This window comes from Cryptomeria japonica, chromosome 11 (genome assembly GCF_030272615.1).
Source record: "Cryptomeria japonica chromosome 11, Sugi_1.0, whole genome shotgun sequence".
NCBI lineage: Eukaryota > Viridiplantae > Streptophyta > Pinopsida > Cupressales > Cupressaceae > Cryptomeria > Cryptomeria japonica.
The window spans coordinates 471,952,608-471,976,608 of record NC_081415.1 but is presented as its reverse complement, the minus strand read 5'-3'; positions in this window follow the sequence as shown (position 1 = coordinate 471,976,608).

Sequence of the window (24,001 nt, the reverse complement as noted above, 5' to 3'; positions counted from 1 at the left end):
ATGTGTTGTTCCTTCTTGCTTGCAACATGTGCAAGTATGTCAAATTGAGCACAAATTGTTGTAAGTCTATCAATATGCTTGTTTAAACCCCTAGGAATGCTTTGGATGTTGAAGGCCTCAACTCCTTTAATCAAGTCCCAAACCCTTTGTTTGTATGATTTGAGTAAGTTGTTCTTTGTTATGCGTTGAGCTCTAATATGATTAACAACCAAATCACTATCTCCAAATACTTGTAAATGTTTGATCTTTCTATTTTCTGCAAGTTGGAGGTCGTGGATCAAGGCTTCATACTCAGCCACATTGTTGGTGCAACCAAAATGAAGCCTAAAAGAGAAAAAAAAAATTCTCTTTCTCAAGAGAAATGACCATCACACTAGCACCTACACCATTCCTATTTCTTGAACCATAAAAAAAAATTCTCCATAACCCCTTTGGATCCTCTTATAATGTCTTGATGAGGTTAGGAATAGGAGTATCCTCCTCATGAATACAATAGGTACCAAGCCGAGTCTCTTCAGTCTCAACTAATGGATCAAACTGAAAAGCATTGGCCCATTCATCTAGCAAACAATCAAGGACCTCCTCCAAAAGAGTAGCAGGTTCATGGACAATACATTCCTCCCCCTCTTCGTGAAAAGTGCATTCATTTTTATAGGGCTAGGGGAGTAGGGCTCAATGTGGTTATGTACAATGGGATCCATTTTTTATAGTAACCTTGATACCATACCTTGTTTGAAATAGCATGTGGGAACAATCTAAAGACATGTTTATGGTATGATGAAAGAACAAGGATCCAGTCAACTACTGAGAGGGGGAGTGAATCACTAGATAGAAAAATTGATAAAATTCACCAATCTCAGGATCAATCTCTCAAACTAAACTTAGAACTATCAATGCAATATCATTGTCAAGATAAAACAATCAATTTTAAATCGGTTAACTCTTACAACAGATTAACAGTAAACAACTTGTAACTCACAAACATCCAAATACTTTTACTGACATAAGTAAAACTTCATTTCATATTGCTGTTAGTTATCATGACTTATCAAAGTGGATTAAGTGGTTAATAAAATCAACCATAGAAAACATAACCACAAAAACATTCACCACTTGGTGCAATATTTTTGGCGTGGAAACCCAAATGGGAAAAACCACAGTGAGATGACACTCACAAGATAACTTTTGGAACTCTTCTGAAGTTTGCCCTATTAGGAGCCAAGCCTATTAAAGCTTTTACAAAAATTCCTGTTAAGAATAGATCATGTTAGGGACCACCTGTTTAAGGGATTGACTATAATGCCTTGTTAGAAGCAATACCCTATGAGGAGTAACCTTTGTAAAGGATTTAGAATCCAAGCTAATGGATCACCTTGTTAGAGGATTTGAATAACCCCAAGCTTGTTAGAGCTTACCTGGCTAGGGGATTTTAGTCTGATGTTATTGTTAGAAAACAATAGGAGTTTGTTGATATGTTTGAATAGAACTTCACTTGTTTGTTCAGATCCTTTTCATGCTCCTATATGCCTTTACTCAGACTGTAGATACATCATCTGATTTGACAACCACACACTTAGCTAAAACTTTGCCAACTCTGAAACTAAACAACTCATCTACCTTATAAACAAATCAATTAGGCCGGTAACAGAATAAAAACCTAATTCACTTAGAGATTACAAACAAGTCGGTTCGAGTATAACCGTTGGATTACATAACAATCTCTACACATCATTCAACAAAGCCGCGACTGCTCCTTGACCATCACTTCATCAAACTTAGTACCTCATCATGCATTTTTGCATTACATACAGTATACTTGCTCATTCCCAAGACAAAAACCATTACCTTAATGCGCCAAAATCATTTTGAAACTCTCTTCATACAATATGCATACGTGTCATAATCATTACCGCTCATCATCAGATCATAAAACAATATAACTAATTCACTAAACTTAATCGGTTAGGGTTTATCAAAATAATAGGTAGGGCTTACCAGTTCAACTCTCCAATACTTAGCAATACTGATTCACTCCACAAACTTACCTATCGGTTACAGTTTCCTTTCACTAGCTCTTCCTACCGGTTACAAAACAACATTACAATAATATTATTACCTGTTAATTGACATCAATGAACACATAACATTTCATTAATGCAATCTTCATGCAAATGCCAACACATGTATCCACCTATCTTGGTGGTGATATCTCTAGATAGATATATGGAAAAGAAGGTAGGGAGGTCAATGAATGATATGTCTTGTAAGACAGGGCAACCAGGGCATGCGTGCAAAGATAACTTCAAATTTTTAACCACCCCTACTATCTTAATAGAAGTGCCATCAAATTGGACAACCCCCTTAGTCACATGTTCATCTTTACCAAGAAGGTTAGCTACCTTCTTAGGCATGACTAAGTTGCTAGCTCCAGAATCTATCATGCAATTGTGAACTAAGTTATCACCTATGATTAAGGAGAGATAGAATGGGGGAGGCTTACTGATTTTGCTCGAAAATCTTCTTCCACCTAGGGTTGTACCAAAGTGGTGGAGACTACCTTCTTGCTAACTATTGGCTCACCACTTGAGTAGTTGATTTCCTTTAATGTCTCCTTAAGAAAATCCCTTTGATGTGGGATGGAAAGCACCTCCCACATAGTGACATTGAGATTGGCCTTTTTCATTTGGTCAACTATATTGAAAGGAACACTAGCTGATTTAGGAGGCCACCTTAAAGCTACAAGATCTACCTTTTTTGGGGGTGTGACCTAGGACTCCTCTTGCTTCCTTCTACCTTCAATGGTATTTTGACTTGTATCCTGGACAACTACTTAGGCATTGAAGCTTGGGTTGATGTTCAAGATGAGGCAACTTCCACCGCTCTCCTCTTTGACTTTGTATATTCTAGCATAGACTCACCATTTGTCTGGTTCATACCACGCAATTCTACCTCTTTCCAATTGACATAAGTAGAATCACCCTATATATGATCCTGATTGTCAACACTTGGTTTATTTGGATCATATTGCTGGCCAAAGGTGGTTGGTGCATTCTGCACTACTAGATCTTGGACACACTCTCCATTTTGGCATGCACCTTGGTCATGTGGCTGATTGCATGGTAAACACCAATCTTGCTCTTGAGTGAGATTAATCTACAATGGAACTATTTCCTTTGAGTTACTTGCAGCTATGGGGTGCAAACTATTCAAGGGCCTGACATTACTCCATTGGTTTTTCCCTTGAAAGGGTGGCCTATTCTGATGGTAGTTCCTATTTTGTGCTTGATAAGGCCTGCTATGCTGAGCATGTTGCCTCTTTAGTGTCACCAACTCATTGCCAAATGTTTGTAATAGATTCTTGACCTCATGGAGCTCATTTTAGGATGAAGTTGATGTGGATAGATGAGTTGTGGGTGCCATGGGGATAGGAGCCAAGTTGGGAATATGAGTAAGAGCTTCTGGAAATATAGGCACTGGTGGCCTTGAAGCTATCTTCCCAACCTGCATCAAACAATTTTCTGCCCTCATGACTATGCCATATGCATCTGGTAGAGAGGTTCTATCCATTGATTGTATCATGACTAAATCACTATTGAGAGCTCTTATATAATACAAGAAGGCATGATTGGGAGATGGATTTACAAGGGCAAGGATTATATTCCATGTCTTTTGGAATCTCCCATGAACTCATGAGGTGCCCTCTTGATAGTGGTCAACTGCTCCACAAGTGATAGGTGATCACTTTTATCTTTGAAATGGTTCCACAGCTTCTCCCCTAATTCATCCCAATTGTTAATGGAGTTAGGCAACAACCCTCTATACTAGTGTAAATATTTTCCTTTCAAAGATGTGGCTAAGAGCCCAACAACATCATCTCTAGTAACATTATGGACAGAGAAAATGTTTGCAATATCTTGAATATGCTCTATGGGAGTAGTAGTTGTTTCACTAGTGAAATAGGGTATACTTTTTAATGCAACCACTGGTATACCATTTCATTGGGTCAAAATAGGAGGACTCCCCCCATTCAAGGTAACAAAAACCTGATTCGTGACCATGTAAAACAATGGTCTATTGATATGGGTGGTGGGATCCCTAGACCGTAATGGTCTTGCAAATGGAGGGGTAGAACAAGACCTAGGTGATGGAGTTCTTGCAATATTAACACCCTTGACTGGTGACAATGAAGGTATACCTCTCCGCCTTCTAGCACTTGAAAATGAGAGTTCTACAATTTATAAACTACCTTTAAAAGATGCCCTTGTATGAATTTTGGGCATGAATTTAGAAATAGGTCATAAATAAGTGACTAGGTTTGTGAGCAAAGTCACCAATTGATGAATGATGACTCCCTCCAAAGGCTGAGATACTAAGAACAACATTGAATCCTTAGCATGTAAGTTGAAATTCAGTCCCACCAAGTGTGCTAAAAACTGTTGTCACAAAAGTTTGCACCCTTGTTGAGCTATCAACTCAGCAACCTTGTGAAACATGGAAACAACCCCGAAGTGTGGGACCTTGAGAAATAGGGTTGAATCTTCGGATAAGGTTGACATCCTTCTCAATCTAAGTGTAGGTGTTGAACCAACTCAACACTCCAAATTATACTTCTAAACCTATCCTAATAGCTTGTTGTGGAAAAGGGAAGAAGAAAATGCTAAAATGAAAGGAGGTGATGCACCAAGATAAGAGACATTTCTCTCCCCAACCATAAATGACACAAAGAATCAATTGAAACACTTTGGAGATGTACAAAGTTCAGTTGCATGAATGACCCAAAACACATATATGGAGGTTAGAAATTGCTAAGTGTCAAAAGGGGAGAAGGTTTCCCACAAGTCACACCCAGAACAAGTTAACACAACATACACATGAGAGAAAGCCAACAACATACACTTACAATGAAGGTAAGAACACATGTACACAACATGTATAAGTTGAAGGTAGGCAAGAATGATAATTTCAATTCATTATAAGGCCAATGGAAAAACTTACAGTTCCAAAAATGCAGGATAAATATAAGCCTTCAAGAGAAGTGAAAGAGCATAGAATAGCTCAAGCCAACAGGGAGAGAACCCTTTACAATGAGGCTTAATAGCCTTTATATAGAAAAATGGTCGTAGAGGAGATAATATTGGTCAAGGAAGAGAATCCTAGACCCTTGTATGTGCAGAGGAATGTCAGTCAAGGAATGCAAGGAAGTGCATGCACCTGACATGGTGTACATGCTAGCAACCTGACCATACCTTGATAAGGCAATCCCAAGAAGAAAAGTACTTCTAGAAGCAAGATTGCTTGACATCCCAAAGTCAAAGCATGAAAAAATGACATGAAGGTCAACAAGTAACCACAAATAAGCATGGCCTTGTACTCCACTTGATGGAAATACTATAAAAATCATTAAATGCATCCATGTAGCTCCATGAAAGAAAGTGTACAAGTCGCAAGAGTTGATGGAGCATTAAGAGATTTGAGTGTTGATCAAGCCATCTTTGCAAGTCTTCGGGAGTCAGAAGACTTGGGAAACTTGGGTTTCAGAGTTTAAAAGGAAAAGGGTATTAGAACTTGGAATTTCAGGATTCCAGTTTGGAAAAGGCTTGGGAACTTGAGAATTTTGGGATTCTGGGGTTCCAGGGAGTAAAAGGCTTAGGAAATTGGGAATTTCAGGATTTTGGGGTCAATGAAGGGAAATGCTTTATGAACTTGGGAATTTTGAGATTTCGGGGTTGCGGGGATCATGAAGGCAAAAGCTTAGGAAATTGGGAATTTCAAGATTTCAGGATTTTGGGGTTTTGCGGTTCCAGGGATGAAAAGGCTTAGGAACTTGGGACTTTTAGGATTTTGGGGAGGAAAAGGCTTTGGAACTTGAGAATTTCAAGATTTCGGGGTGCTGGGTAGGAAATTCTTAGGAACATTGGAATTTTGGGATTCCAGGGTTCCAAGGAGGAAAAGGCTTATGAAACCTAGGTTTGCCAAGTCTTCCAACTCTGAAAACCCAAGTTTCGTAAGCCTTTTCCTCCTCGAAACCCTAGAATCTGGAAATTCCAAAGTTCTTACGAAACTTGGTTTTTCAAAGTCGGAAGACTTGGGAAACCTGGGTTTTTGGATTTTATGACTTTCGCCTCTCTACAAGACAACACTTCACATTTCTTGATTCCCTTATTTCTTTCCTTGATCAACTAGGGCAGTGTTGGTCCATAGATATATCTTTGATCAGTTCTCACTGGTGGACTGAGGGTGTCATAAAAATGACAACATGAACCAACACTGCAAATATCCTTTGCAAACCATATGAACCATATGGTGAGGAATGGAATCAATACTAATCTCAAAGGTCTCTTGATCCTATTTGAATAGACAAAATTTTAACTTTGCTTGAGGCTAAGAGAGTATTGGCACCTCAATTTTGTTTGTCTAATTTTTCCTTTGTTGTGCTCTTAAAGACTATGTGCATGGCCCTATCCAACCTTAATAACCAATCTAAGAAGTATTTTGTTGGGTCTTCTATGTTAAGGGTAAATATCTAAGGGTATTAATTCAAAGTGTGGTTATCATATATCCTTCATGAAATTTTTTATATGGTGCTTTTATGTTCTATGCCTTGTAAATTGGCTTTTCTAAGAGCGACTTTGCAAATTTTGAGATTTCAAGGTTTCTCATGTCATCATACCTATCTAACCTATCATAACTAGCATTTAATAACTAACAAGTCCAATTCTCCCTCTAATCTCATTTTCCTTAAAGTCCAAGATTTTGAGTTTGTTCATCCATGCATCCTTTCCTCAACTGCCAACTTTCCTTCCCAACATTTTGCTTTGCAAACTTTGAGATTTTGGGGCTCTCATGCTAGCATGCTTGTCTAATATATCATGCCTAGCATGCCATCCCTGACAAGCCTGATTCTCCCCTCTAAGCTTATTTTCTTTTAAATAAAAGGTTTTGGGTTCGGTCATTCATGCATCCTTTCCTCAACTATGAATTTTCCTTCACAAATTTCACTTTGCAGATTTTGGGATTTTGAGGTTTGTCATTTCATCATGCATCTCTCACATGTGATACTTAGAATTCCATCCTTGAAAAGTATGATTTTGGCAATTCTCATACTATCATGTCCATCGGTCCTTCGTAGTTTCTTTCCTCTTATTCTCCCTTTCACATGTGAAGTCTTGAAACTCCATCATTCAAATGAAAAGCCCTACCTAACTATAGACAACAAAAATTCTCCTAATGCCCGTGAATGATATTTTACTAATTTTTTTCCTAGTTAATTAAAAAAATTTAATTGTTTAATTAAACTAACTTTATTCTTCTAAGGGTGTGTGGAAGAAGTTGAGTCCACTTTTTGGCAAAAAAGGAAGTGTTTCCCTAATTTTTAGAATTTGCCACATTTGATCTAAAAATTTAAAGCACTTAGAGATTGAATCTTGAATGAAAAAAGTTAGTAATATGAAATGTAGTATTCAGAGTCTAGTTTCTAAATATCTAATTTATTTTAACACCCAAATGATATAAATTGACTTTTTAAAGGTATTTCTAAAAACCTTTTTAAAAATGTATGTTTCAAGACCATACCATGCACGTGTACGACCACTATATGTTGACCTAAATAAAAGTTTTTTTCTTGAACCAGCTTGGAAAAAGATCTATAAGACACTAAAGATTGATCAGGATTTTTTTTGTTAACTTTTCATTGGCCCTAATTGTTGTTTTAAAAAGGTCCCCCATGTACGACCACCAAAATTATATCTAACCTTATCATTTTTTGAAAAAAAAAAACATTTTGAAAAGAATTGTGTGTAGATTGATATCATTGTTGGCATATGCACACTCCAATGAGACATTGTAGGTGATTGAAGGTTTTGTCATTGATGGCAACCTTACAATCCTATGGCACCGGCAATGCATTACACCGGCACTAGCAAGATCAGACTCTACACCGGCACTCAGACCACCGACACCGGTAGAGAAAAGAAGCATACCGACACAAAGGCCGATAGGATTTTTGTTATATTATATTTTGTTTATTATTGTAAAATCTTTGTAAGCTGACTTGGCATCATTGTAAAATGAATCTTCTATAAGAGAGATCATTGTAGAACATTTGTAAGCAAGAAAGTGGAATATATTAGGCAAAGTAAGGTAGACCTATTATGCGAATTATAGGTTAAGGGTTTATGTAAGAAGTAGAGCAGAAACCGGTACTGGATCTGGCATTATAAATGCTATTTTGAAGCAATACAAGATACTGGATTTATATAATCCATCATTGTAAGTTAGTGAGACTTCCCATTGAGCAGTGAGCTCTAGGCAGTTGGCCTTCTTGCATGTGCAGGCTCCTCTTGTAGCAGTAATATTCTCTTATTGGCCAGTAAGTGAATATTGTGGGTCACAAATCCCACCGAGGATTTTCCCACACCGGGTTTCCTCGTTAAATCATTGTGTTATGGTGTGTTTTTCATGTGGTTTCTTTTAATTCTGTTTATTGCATTATTTCTTGCATACTGATACACTGTTATAATATGTTCTACATGTTTTAAGTTAAGAAATTCAATTCACCGGTTAGATACTGATTCACCCCCCCCTCTCTCAGTATCTGTGGGAATCCTAACAATCATATAATTTATTTTTCAAAATACGTAAAAAAAAAGTTATTAAATAGATATAGAAAACTTATATTTCAAGTTTATGGACCAGATTCATTACAAATTAATTGAAAAATAGAAAAAAAATCAAATATTTAAAAACAATTACATGTTTAGAATCTAAACAACATAATCTTAAATGGGTTTTAATTTTGTGAAAAAATCTAAAAAAAGGGCATCAAACATATGCCAGAAGTCTGTATTTTTTTATTGGCTTGATCCAACCTTATACTTGTAGATCCAAGGCTAAGATTTGGGCTTTCCATGCCTTTCTCGACCCCAAAATCCAATACATAGGGCTGGCTAATCTTTCAAATTATAAATTATGGGACCCTGTTAAAAAAATGGGGATTTATTCTAATAACAAGGCCATGTTTTGTGTTTGACCGTTATTTTTAAATGACAGGACCTTATTTTGTTTTTTGCCATTATTTTTAAATAACGGGGGCCCATTCTAGAAATAATTTATACAATGATTTGATAGATTCTTATTGGGATTACTACAACTGACTGTGAATATTTACAACTTTTGGCTTGTTCTTAGCTTATCTATTATTTTATATTTGACTAGATTTGAAAAGAAGTCAACTATTGTGGGAATTTTGAAGTTGAAGTGTACATTTTTTATTTTGAAGAAGAATAAAAAAGGTGTCAATTGGAGATAAATATTTTAAATTGGGGCTTCAAAGAGACCTTTCAATTGGATATTATAGTGAATTTTATTATATTTGAATCAAGAGGGCTTGGTGAACATGGGATCAAAACAACATCAAAAAAAGAGACAAAGGAAGTTCATGACACCTGAGGAAATCCAAACGCATAGAGAGGAGGGAAAACAACAAAGATATAGAAGAGAAAATATTCAAGAATTGAAGAATAGTGAAACATCTAGTTCAATGATTTTTGAAAATGAGAACATTCAGGAGACCATTATGGATGTGACACATATAGATAATGTAAATGTCAAAGAGGTCAATATGGAAGACAATGTGATTATAGAAACAAATCCAGATGTGTCTTGAAATCAAACTTTTAATGGCATAGAAAATGTTACTATTGGTGCAAATCCTAGTATGTTTTTAAATTCACATAACTATATTGATATTCAAATTAAAGATTTGAAAGAAGTTGGATATTCACTAAATGATATGTTTTTTCTTGAGAAGAGAGAGAAACAAAAGTTGAGAATGATTCACCCCCTTCTTTGAATGAAAATGAAAGTACTTTTTTTATTATTGAAAGCAATGTCTTGAATAATCTTTGTGGTTTAGTTTCTTGGAGGAAAATTAGAACACATGCAAATAGATTTTATAGACAGTTTTTCTATAATAAAGAGCAAGGATTTCAATATCCACTTATGTTACAATTAATGAAAATGTTGAAAATGTGAAAAGTGATGAAAAAGTTAGGAATTTATATTAAACCAAAAAAGAAAGATGAATCATTTAAACAAGTTATATCTATTGTTGCTAGTGTCATTGATTTTATTAGAAAAATAAGTTGATCTAAAGATAAGAATGTGGCATGACAAGTTATAACAACTGCTATAGTTAACAAAACAAACTTCGAATAAGAGAATGTTATGTAACATTAGTGAATATTTAAATTTACATCATGAAACTTTGGCAAGAGTGGCCAAGTGAAGAGTTACCATTGAAAACGATCCAATTAACCACTATTGGACTTCCAAGGTCTGACATGAAACTAAATGTTGAACTAGACCGTTGTTGAGAAATATTGGCATAATAATACAATAGTGGCATCTAATGTTAGAGATGTTTGGAAGTTAAAGAGTGGGGTCAAAAATTTGTGATCTCACCCAAAACATCTTTTAGACATGACTCAAACTAAATTTTATTAAGAATTCTTGGATTATTATGTGTTATCAAATGTATACATTAGTCAAAGATCATTTGATAAATGTAAACCATGGTATGTAAAAAATAATAAGCAAAGATTCTCTTTTTGCTGTAAAACTTATTCAAAGGTTGGCAAATCGATACTTTTGTTAATGAAATTAAAGGAAAGGATGAACTTGAGCACAACATTTGGGAGAACAAAGCACGCATACCCAACGAACAGAGGAACAACAGACCTTAAACAAACATAGACCAGGGAAGCACAAGCAAGAAGGGAGCTCTTCACTAATGAATCTAGGGACTGTTCAATTTCGTTATTATGATGATGTTTTTTGATATATATGTTGTACATTGAATACTAACAAAATTATGTAGAAATGTGGTATTTATATGCCACCTCAAACTATCAAGGAGTTTATAGAAAGTTTGTTTTGTATATATACCATCTAATGAGAAGTTATTTCTTTCAAATGCATGTATTTTAGGTCATTGCAATATATGTGACAACTTTTCATTGTTAGGTGAATATTTGCATGGGGATATTTCAAATGATTTTGGACAAAAATTGGTTGACGTCAAAAGATTTTAAAATGTTGAATATTTTCTAAAGGATGGAAAGGTTGGAAAATGTCTAGATTTCATCACATAAAAAATTAGTGTGCGTGCATTTATCAAAAAATTTAAGAGCCAAATTAGCCTCAAGTATGTGAAACAATCCCAACATGCATGATGGCTTGATGGACAGTTTCACATATGCAAGAACACATTTCCATTTCAAATAGTACTATCAGTTGTTGATTTCACAAAAAACTACACTCTTGCACCACAAGAAGAAATCCAATCTCAATATTATAATTCAATGCAAGTGGAAATTTTTGTTCATATTATATATAGACATGCACATGATAGTACAAGAGATAAAAGAAACTTTTTGAGGGAGTACCATTTCTATGTGAGTGATAATCTATTACATTCATTAGAGTTTGTGTGGTATTGCTTCAAGGTAATTTATTACAATCTAAAGGAAAGAGAAATTCAGATGACACAACATCTCATTTGGTCAAATAATCACACAAGGCAATTAAAAAATACAAGAATGTTTTATTGGCTAACTAGGTCTCACAAGCAAAATAATGTCCAACATATGTGGAGTTTTTTTGAATTTGGACATGGTAAAGGAGAACACCATGGAGTTGGTGCATGTGTTAAAAAACTAAAATCTGAGGATGGAGCAAAATTTAAAGATGTGTGTGCAATTGTGGATTGGTGCAATTCGAAGTTATCTCCAGGATGAAGTGAGAACTCCACAATTTGACATTTCTTCAAGTGTTAGTTGAGAAAGACAATATTATTACTCAATATGATTATAATACAATTAGTGGATCAACTAAATGACATTCATTAAGAGTTCTAATTTAAACACTTGAACTATATGCACAAGGGAGCTTGCATGTTTTTGTCAATTTTGTGTTGTAGGTGATTGGGAAGAATGTGAGTATATAGAATGGCAATAAAGATCATTGAAACCCACACAAACACATGGTCAACATGAAACAACAAATGAAGACAATAATAATGTATTTGCATCAGATGATTGTGATCATGTTTCAGATCTTATACAAGAAGGTAATTTAATTTATTTTTTGTTTATTATATTATTCTATAATATATTTAAACTGATATATATATGAATGCATGTGTATATATGTAAATTTTATTTCATACTTTATTTAATCAAATTTGACGAAATGTGTATGTTGTGTTGCACTAGAGGAGAATGAAGAGGGGGCAAAGTATTGGTTGGCTCAATGTGTAGAGACAAAACATAAGTTAATTCATTCTCGAGTAGATGATGATGATTATGAGTATCCAACATGATCTATGGTGGTTGTTGGTGAAAAGGATGAAAATACGGTCCTAACTAATGCATAAAACATAAAATCAAAACACAAATGCATAGGTTTATACCTTAGTATCTCCATGGTGAGCTAAAGTGAAGACACCCAACTCCACTTAATTTTCTCTTTGATATTATTAATGGGAGGAATGTTGTTGCTCAAACCAACAAGATGATGGTATAATAAGGGTGATTGGGTGATGAAATGGGTAGAATAAGGATAGAATATGAAGAGATGGTGAGAATGAGAGATGAGGCCTCAATTTATAGATTTTTCATGAGAAAAATCAGTGGCCAAGATTAAAAAGTAAATGGAGAGTTACGATTAAATTGAAACTTGTGGTCCTAGATTTGGAGGCTTAGCCTTGTGACAAGTGTCCCAAGGAGAAGTGAGGTGTAAGACCTAAGTGTGCTCACACATGTGTGAGAACACATGGGAAGCTCATGAAGACACATGTCTTTGACATGTGTAAGAGGTATGTTGGCTTGTGAAAATGGCATGTGTAAAAGGTAGAGGGCTTGTAAAAGTCACATGTGTAAGAGGCAGGGTGGCTATGATGTAACTTTTCAAGATCATACATGTGTGAGCAAGAGAGGGTAGAGACACTTGTCACATGATGGGAAGTTAAGATCTTAATCCATGTAGATGGATTGAAGGACTAGGATTGAATGGACAAGGATTGAGGGTGGTTGAATTTAACAATGGGGAAAATGGTAGTGAGGGCTAATTAGATTAAATAAAGTAATTAAGTATTCATTAGTTAATTGATTTAGTAGGAGGATTTGTAGGATAAGGTTAGGCATAATTAAATAAATGTGAATTTATTTACTTAAAGGAAAAGGGATAAAGGTGAAGACTTAACTTAATTAAATAAATGTAAATTTATTTAATTAAGGGTTCGGAGTAAAGATAAAGGATTAATTAAATAAATAATAAATATTTATTTAATTGGATAGAATGTGATATGGTCAATTGTCGTCAGGTATGGACAAATTTATGTTCTACATTTTTGCCCTCTTTGATATAGCATCATGAACTGTCAAAATGCACAGAACTGTAGGATGAAAGATGAAAGGGAAAAGGATAACAATGATAAAGGGTTGGATAAGAGGAAGAGTGAAGAAAAATTATGTTTTGGTGGTATGAGCAGCCTAGATTTGATATTGTACTTGACATTATGCACCAAGGTGTTGGTAATTTTTCTTGCTCCCCTTAATCCTAAGGACTTCATTATGCTTTGTGTTAGGGAAAGTACTTTCAACATTGGTCTGAGCTATCAACAAGTCAAGGACAAGAGAATACAATAGAGAAAAGGCCTTCCCAAGCCTTCTTCACTTCAAGCTCTGATGAATAATAAGAGGGGGGGTGAATTAGTATGCCAAAAATTACTGTACTTAAACACTTTACTAGACTACCAGTAAACTGGTAAAACAGTTTAGCAGACAAACCGGTTAGCACATATGCAAACCAAATAGCAAATAACACATTCACCCACAGAAGCACAAATACCATAACATAAGAGATTTTGACATGGAAAACCAAATGGGAAAAACCACTGTGAGATGGAACTCACAAGTAACTATCTACAGAATAGGAACCAGACCGGTTAAGGTCATACAATGTTCTTTACCAGAACAAATCCTGTTAGGAATCTCAATCTTTGTTAGGAGATAAGTCTGGTTAAAGACTACCTTGCTAGAGGATTTTAGATCCACAGATGTGAACCACCTTGTTAGAGGATTTACAAAAGGCTTTTGGGCCTACTCGGTTAAGGGCTTCAGACTTGTCGAAGATGTGAGTAATCAACAAGTGAGTGATCTAGTAAATAGCACAGATTGCTTGGTTAGATCCTTGATAGCTTGTTCCTAATGCATTCCAACATTACTTCAGTCTTCAACACATTCACTCTCTGCCTCTTCTCGTAGACCTGAACTTTTTCTATCTTGTCTTACAAAAACTCTTCATTCACCTTAAACCCTAGCAACAACCTAAAACCCTATACATGATGTCCTTATAAAGGAATATGATTTCATGTCGGTCCAATAGGATTACAATACAATTTCCTAGGTTCAATGCATCTAGACATATTCTGTAACATGACACAAAAAGCACCATTAAAGTGTCGACACTGTCAAACAATCGATGGATGGTAACTCATCACAGAGTATTACCCGTTCATACAAAATATCGGTTGCCAGTTTGACAAAAATGAAGACTGGGAAATATGCGTTTTGCCGCTTTGATCCTTTGTACCACTTGAGATCCTTGAACTGCTTGGGGTCAACATACTGCTTCAGACCAGTAAACACATTCTGTAAAACACCGATAGTCTAAAGACTATAATGCATCATACCGGTTGGGAACAATTGCCGGTTGAGCATAACTCATACATATAAAAGTGATCTCAATGCAAGTGTGTGCCCATTAATGACAATCACAGCATAATCATCAAAAATTCCAACAAGCTCTACCTAACTCAAGAGGGTATTCCCATTCAAGATTTAAAAAAAAAAAAACATTTAATTATGTCCAGTGCTTCCTGGTTTTAATACTATGGTAGATATTTCTCAGTTTTGTAGGGGATCCATTTTGTGTATAATCTACATATATCCCTAATCCTATTACTATTAAATTTGACTAAGAAATTGACTCATGCGGTGTTCACGGATGAAAGGGAACATCAAGAACGCATCTAAAACATAACTCCTTTCTTATTTGAGAGAGAAAGAAGGGAGAGAAAGAACTTCGATTAATTCAAAAGACTCTAAGATATCTCTAGGATGAACTACAGTCCAATGTTTGCCTTCAAGAACAAAGTCACACTAAAAAGAAATAAAAGAAACACACCCATGCTTGTAAAGAAATTCAAATTAGGGAACCTGCATTGTGCTAATGCCTGACATTAACATGATTCTATTAATCTATCACATTCCCATTCTTGTTAATCTTGTAAACCTTCCATAAACTCACTGCAAATTGCATACATAATTTAATTCCTTCCTTGAAGGATACCCATAAGAAAAATTACACGATGGTAGAAAATATCACGCTAAACCAATACATCCTTAATATATTAGCCTACATGAATTCAGAAAAATGCACAGGACACAGAATATGTAACAACTGTAGATATTAGTTTATTACTAATTGATGTTTATAATATATGAATAATGTCTCTTTTCTCTATAGTGCTACTCCAGAACCCTAAATTAACAAAGGATTATAATTACCTGTTGGCATTTGGCATAACTGATGCAGATGAGGTGATGCAGTTGAAGTCTAATGACTACACGAGTAAGGATAGAAGTCTATTTGTGATGAAGAGATTGAGATTATATGAATAGATGACATGATCAGTTCTTTGTGTTGTCATTGATGGCAACTGATGTCAAATGATGTTCCTGATGTTTTCTGATGTTTGTTTTGTCATCTTATTGATTTGGTTTACCAACAGTGAAATAAAGTGTGTGAAATAGGACTTTAATAGGTAAAGCAGAGTTGTTTTGATTGGATCCGATGATCATCAATGATTGGTGATTTCAGGTTTGGATGGTGAACTTGTATCATGGAAAGGTGCATATGATAGGAACCAGAACTTGTGATGATTACTGGAAGGCGTGTTTCAAATTTCTAATGAAGTTTTGTTAAGGTTTTAGTAGGGTTTAAGGATCGGTGAAGAAATCACCAAACCGGTAATGATTTATATTATGACGGTGATCGAAGATGAGTCTACATGAAGTTGGTGATATGACACAACCTGCATGAAATATTTAATTATTATTTTGGCATGATTCAAGGAAGATTTTCTTGGGAATCAACGAAACGCTTAGTAGAGTGTTTTGAGAATACAAATCGGATTTTTGTGCTGGGTTATGATCAACCAACTGTTGATATTGTGCTGTAAATATTTGTATAATGATTTGCGATGATCTCTTATGATTTGAATTGTAAATTCATGATGTAATTAGGGTTTTATGGCCAACCTAGTTGAAGTGGCTATTTAGGATGACCTAGTTGATGTTTATTGTGTCGATGGTCTTAGAGATTGTATTAGGCCATCCAAGAGAAGTGTGAGATCTTCCTGAGAGCTGCAGAGTGTTGTGTATAACTGGATTTGATCAAGCAAGTAGAGAAGTGCAAGTAACAGATCATTTTCTTATTGTTGTTTCCTAACAATTGCAGCAGGTTAAATCCCTTAACCGGGTAGGTCCTAACAGGCCTTAAACATTTAAGTTCCCTAACAAGGAAACTCTCAAAAGAGTGTTAAATCCTCTCATGAGGTTGATCCTAACTGATCATCAAGATCCTAACTAGGAGACTCCTAACAGGGTCTACTCTTAATCGAGCATATTGTAAGCTCCTAACAGGGCTAAGATCCTAACAGGGCGTACTTCAAAATAGTACAAATACTTGTGCGTACTAATTCCCACTATGTTTTTTCCCTATTTGGGTTTCCACGTCAAAAACTTATGGTGTTCATGTGTGCAATTTTTTTCATGTCATGTTCTTTTTTATGTTTCATTTCATACATTATTTCTGAGACACCGGTTATGATGTTTTTGTAGACGTATAAAAATGACCATATTCCTAAATGAATATTTTATGTTCATTTCTCTATTTGATTAAATCCAATTTAATTAAATTATCCACATTCTTCTATTTAATTAAATAAATTATTCAATTTATTTGAATTAAATTCACTATACCATTTAATGAATAAATCATTTTATTCAATTAAATCCCCCTATCCACTTTTAATTAAATTCAAATTTAATTAAATAGTTATCCTAAATTGAATAAATCTAATTTATTTAATTTCTCCAAATTACAACCAAATTGAATTAAATCATTTAATTCAATTAAAACCTATTATCTCTCCATCCACTTGCAAAATCCCAAACCCCTTTCTAATCCCTTCTAGAATCTTCTAATCGCTTCCAATTAACCTAACCCTCCTCTAAATTTTGTCACATCCCTAAGCAATGGGAAGTCACTTCTCAAATGGCTTAAAGTCTTTGATAACCATTAAAGGTTTTCAACCTTCAACCACCAAAACCCTTAAAGTCTTTGAAAACCATTGAAGGCTTCCAACCTTCAACCACTTAATCCCTAAAGTCTCCAATAACCATTAATGGTTAATTCAAACCCTCCCACATGGTTGAAACATTTGTTTTGACTCAACCTCTACCCAACCCAAAGGTCTCATCAGGCCATTAATGCTTTGACCATGATTATCTCTTAATCATTTGCACAAAGGTTTATCCTTGGATTAACTCTTAATCCAGTGGGTAATCTTAACTTAGACTTGACCCTTAGCCTTTAGATAACCATGAGGTCTTCTCAGGCCTTTAATGCCTCCAACTCTTCTCTCAACCCAACCCTATGTTGACATTTGTCACCATTTCATTGGTGCCAATTGTGCACATGGATCCCCAACTTTCAAACTTGGCCCTTGATTAAACCTTTCAATCCTGACCATCCATTGCCCTGTTTGTGCTATAAATAGAGCTCTCATTCCTCCATTCTTAACAACCATCTTTCAAATTTGAAGCATTATACTTATGCTCAAATACTTTCAAGCTTTCATATCATCTTTATGCTCATCATTTAGCCTCTTTTAGATCAGGAATTAGACTAAATATGCATGTTAGAGTACTTTCTTTATCATTTTAGCTCAATCATAGACTAAATATAGCATGCTAGGATAGTCTTCATACTAATCTTGTCATCTTATCTTCTAGTTTATTGCATTTTAGAATCATACATAGCTTAATCTCCATTTCATACTAAAATCTGTCAAAGCATCTCTCATTCTTATATTTGCCATCCCTAAACCATTTTGCTCAGTGATCTGAGAGCAAAAACGTTGGTTTGAGGGACATTGTGAGATAGAGAACCATGGGACCCTCCTTGGGAAGCTGAGTAACACACAGGACTTTTTGATGCAAGCTATGGAGTAACGTAGTGTTACTCAACTTCCCAAGGAGGGTCCCATGGTTCTCTATCTCACAATGTCCCTCAAACCAACGTTTTTGCTCTCAGATCACATATGGTTTAGAGAACCTATGTTGGATTTTGAATTTTTCATATAGTTCCTTTACATCTTGATTTTTGAAAGGTCATCCATTATCTGTAATGATTGAACTTGGAATACCATATCTGCAGATCAGATAATTGAGGATAAAAGAGGCAATTTTTTTCCCGGTTACTGTGGTCATGGGAACTGCTTTGATCCATTTGGTAAAGTACTCTGTTGCTGTTATAATGAACTTGTGTCCATTTGAAGATGAAGGATGAATTTTGCCAACGAGGTCCAGTCCCCACTGACAAAAGGGCTAGGATGTTGTAAATGGTTGCAGTTCTTGCGCTAGTGCATGTATCAGATTACCATGGATTTGGCATTTAGGAAATTTCTTGGCAAAGTGATATGAGTCTTTCTCTATTGTAGGCCAGTAGTATCCCATCCTTAGAAGCTTTTTAGCAAGAGTAGTGCCGCTTGAATGTGTGCCACGAATACCTTCGTGAAGCTCGTGTAAAGCAGAATCAGAATCATTACGATCAAGACAACGAAGAAGAGTACCATCGAGACCTCGACGATATAAAGTATCAGCAGTAAGGGTGTAACGGGCAGCTTGTCGGATAAAGTTACATTTTTGGTTACGGGATTGGTCAAGGGGTAAGATATTATGTTTGAGGTAGTCGTATATTGGTCCATATAACGGAGAATCTGAACCAGTCAAGGCATAGATAACATGGGATTCAAAGTGGTCACAGGCAGGGGAGAATAGTTGCTCTACCAGGAACTCATAATGACTCTATTGCTCTGGAATTTGTAGTAACAAAGCGATTGTAGCCATTGTATCGGCTTCTTTGTTGTTCAACCTTGGTATTTGCTCGAAGGTGATGTGCACAAAATACTGTTTGAAGTCATCCACCATTCGTTTGTAGGGCAAGAGCTTGTCGTCCTTTGTCTGATAGTTGTTATTGATTTGATTAATGACCAGTTGTGAGTCTCCATAGACTTTTAACTCTGTGATTTTCCATTCTACGACCCTTTTGATGCCTATGACCAGTGCTTCATATTCAGCCACATTATTTGTGCATGGAAACATAAGTCTGTATGATTTTGGCATAGTGTGTCCTTCAGGAGTGATGAACAGAATCCCGGCACCGGAACCATGTTGTGTATAGGATCCATCGAAGCATAGGGTCCAGTGTTTGGTAGAAAGAGCAAGCACATCCCTGTCTGAAAATTCAACCTCCATGGTTTGTTTGCCTGGTAGCGGTGCTTCAGCCAACTGATCTGCAATTGCTTGTCCTTTGATGGCTCGTCTTTCTATGTATTGGATGTCGAATTCACTGAGAATCAGGACCCATTTAGCCAATCAGCCTGTAATGCTGAGTAGATATTTGAGAGGATCAATTTTCGCAACTAGCTTGATGGTGTGTGCTAGCATGTAATGTCAGAACTTCTGAGATGCAAAGACTACTGTTAGGCAAGCCTTTTCAATAAATTTATAGTTGAGCTCATAGCCATTCAATGTTCTACTGATGTAGTATATGGCATGTTCCTTTCCTTGTTGATCTTCTTGTGCCAATAGTGCCCCCAGTGAAATATCTATTGTTGAGATATATAGAATAAGTGGCTTTCCGGCGACTGGTGGTACTAGAATTGGTGGATTCATCAGGTACTATTTGATTTGATAAAAAGATTCTGCACACTTAGCCTCCCATTTGAATGGTACATTTTTGTGTAGCAAATGGTTAAATGGTAGACTTTTATCTGCTAGCTGAGCGATGAATCATTGGATTGATTGAAGTCGTCCCTGTAGAGATCTGAGTTGACTGATATTCTGTGGTGGTGGCATGTCCATAATGGCTTGTACCTTTGGTGGATCAACTTCAATACCCTTTGTTGAGACTATGTAGCCTAGTAACTTGCCTGATGTAACCCCGAAGACACACTTCTTAGGGTTAAGCCTGACTTGGAATTGCTCCAATCGATTAAAATTTTTTGTTAGGATGCCAAGATGTTCTGCTCTGGTGAAGGATTTAGCTAGTAAGTCATCCACATAGTCTTCCATAAATGTGTGCATCATGTCATGGAATATTGTGGTCATTGCTCTTTGATAAGTGGCCCCTGCATTCTTTAAGCCGAAAGGCATAACATTCCAACAGTACATCCCCCAAGGATAGGTGAATGCTATTTTATCTTGATCTTTAGGAGCTATCTTGATTTGGTTATAGCCTGAGAAACCATCCATTAGTGAGAGCATTGCATGGCCTGCTGTGAGATCTACAATTATGTCGATACTTGGCAGAGGAAAGTCATCTTTTGGACAAGCTTTGTTGACGTCTCTGAAGTCAGTGCATATTTTGATACTACCGTCCGGTTTTGATACTGGAACGATATTGGATATCCACTCTGCATAGTCAATGGGTCGGATGAATCCAACGTCTAATAATTTCTTTAGTTCAGTTTTGACCATGAGTGCCACCTGTGGATTCATCTTTCGTAGCTTTTGCTTGACTGGCTTAACTCCTGTAGAGATGGACAGATGATGCATAATTAAGTGTGGATCTACTCCGGGCATATCAGCATATGACCAAGCAAAGTTGATTTGTTGTTTTTTAAAGAAGATGATGAATGTCGATCTTTCTTCCTCTGTCAGAGATTCTGCAAGGTGTATATTTCTGGCTGCTTCTATGGTGCCAATGTTGATTGATTGAGTGGGCTCAATCAATATGGGCGATCACTCATGAAAGTGCTTAGGAAGAGTGTCAAGTCTGCCATCGTTAGGTGCCTTAAAAAGGTTTTCACCCTCCGATGCGTCCTTTATTTTTACTATTTTATGATGTAGAGCTGCCATTGACTGGTTTTCAGCATTAGATTCTTTATTTGGTTCATTTTTGTGACTGAGAGACTTGGCACTCCCTGATTGACAGAGATCATTATTTTGTTCACTGCTAGAGCCTGTTTCCAAATTTACGGTACATAGGTAATGGACAATAGATGCATCATCTGGGAAAATTGGTATATCATTTGTTTCAGGTTCATCCCAGTCAATGAGGTCAGGAAAGACAAGTGGTAAGGAATCATTGGGTGGATCAAGTTCGGCTACCGTAAGTGTTAGGATAGAGTTTTCATCGTGATGGGTCTTGGGTTTAAAGAAATTTAAGATTTCATCGAGGTCCTTGATGGTATCATCTTCCACATAGACTTGTTCATAATGTTTCTGTTCACTTTCCTGGGCGTCATAGATATTTTGCGGTCCAAATTCAAGAGGTCTATCTTTTGTGTTATATTCTTCCTGAGAAAGGGATATAGAATCAGTATCATCCAGGGTATCAGTAGTAGCATTGGAGCACGTGCCCCATTCATATTCATTGGAATCTATCTCATTGGTATCATCCCAGATTCTATCTATGTTGTAAACAGGTGTGTTGTATGGTGAAAACAAATCTTTGATGATGGATATCATTTTGATGGTTTTTGAAGATTTTGTATCAGATCCGTCTTCTACTTGCTGGATTTGTTCATAGACTATACTGTCTCGGGGAGAAATAATGGTATTTGGAGATGACTTGATTTGTTCTTGAGATATTGGTGTTTGAATATGAGCTACTGCTGCAGATAGGGCCCTTTTGTGACTTAGAAGTTTTTCCTGATGTAACTTCTGATCTTGACGTTCCCGTGCCTTGCGAATTGTTTCTGTTGATTCAAAAAGTGCTTCCTGCTAGGATTCTTCTTTGTACGGTGTCTTTACTTTCCATTGAGGTTTGATAGGTAGGTGAGGCAGTCGTTTCAATAGGAACGTGAATTTAGAACCCAATCCTGCTTTGTTTCTGCTAGGTTGTGAAGGAAGATCTATAGGTTCAGTGACTCCTTCTTTGCATTTGCCAATAGGTCCTTTACCGCCATATCCCATTTGCTTCATGATTAAGTAGCCTTTTCCATACATGTGTGTTGGTAGAACAATGTCCAGAGCAGCTACTCTATGATTTTCTTCTTCATCTTTGTATAACTAGCTAAGAACATCTTTGTCTTCTGATTCATGTGCTAGAGTACCCAATTGGATGAAGGTACCATCAAATTTAGTGATGGGCTGAGTAGCCAGTTGTGTTGATGTAGTAGGCAAACCATGTGATCTAGGTGAGGTTGGCAATTTTGCCAAACATAAAGGCTCCAAAGAGTATTCTCCTATACCTTGGTCTTTGATTTGCATTTTCTGCTTGAAGTCTCCCCATAAGGAGTTGGATTTTGCTGTGTGTGGATCTGACGTTGAAGATTGCTACTTTTCTCTATTATGAGGAACCAAACTGTCCTGGGCTGCCCCCATTTCATTGCAATGTTGAAATGGATTGTGATCAGCAGATATGGAGATTTCTTGTCCATCATAAGAAAACTTGACACACTGGTGATATGTAGAAGGTACTGCTTGCATTTCATGTATCCAGGGTCGTCCTAACAAAATATTGTAGGTTAGATCAATATCTAAGACTTGACAAATAGTATCCTTTTGTACTAGGCCTACTTGAATAGGTAATATCACTGTGCCTTTAGAGGACCTTTCCTCATCATCATATGCCTTTATGGTAATTTTCTTGCAAGGGTCAATAGATTCTTCTGAGAAGCCTAATGCACGGATAAGCTTTAAAGTACATATATTAAGGCCGGCTCCTCCATCTATTAAGACTCTTTTGACTCGGTGTTTGCAAACAATGACTTCAATATGGAGAGGAGTATTATGTGGATGACTCAAGGAAGTATTGTCATGCTCTGAGAAGGTGAGGTTATGAGGTCCTGTCATATGGGCGACCATGGCTTGAAATCTGTTTGTATCCAGATTTTGAGGTACATTTGTTTCCAATAGTGCTTGCTCCAATATGTCTTTGTGCTTGGGTGATAGTTTCAATAATTCCAGGATAGATATCTGAGCTAGAGTCTTGCGTAGTTGGCTAACCAAGTCATATTGGATTTTTGGTGTGGTAGTTGCAGGTGCAGTATGTCCTTTCAAGACATATTTCTGAGTTCGGGTCATTACATTGACAGATTCATGATCACACTAATCTCGGATGGTGATGACATTTACTTGATGATCTTCAGCTAATATGTGGTTGATGGTGTTGTTGTAGATGTGATTAATACGAGCACCGCGTGTATCATCTGAAGTAGATGCTCCATCTTTGTTGTAATTTGGGAGAGGATTTTTAAAGGCTCCATGATCACCATTTGTTTTGAGACCATCAACCGTTAAGTCACCTCGATCAATCATGTCCTACACTATGTGTTTCAATCTCATGCATTCGTTTGTTCGATGACCCTTGTTGTGATGGAAATCACAATAGTGTGAATCATTCCACCAAGGTGGTTTGATTGGGGGTTCATAATTGTTGAGTGGCGGTAAAGAAAGAATCTTGTTTGCCAAAAGTTCTCTGAATGCGGATTCTAGTGATTGTCCCAGTGGTGTAAAAATACGCTTTTGGAAATTGTTTGTGTTGCGTGAATTGTTGTTAGGTCCTGGATTCATGTTCTTGCTTTGAGTATCATTGGTGTTATTTGTGTTGAGCTGTCCTTGATCAGTGTTTGGTGCATATGTGT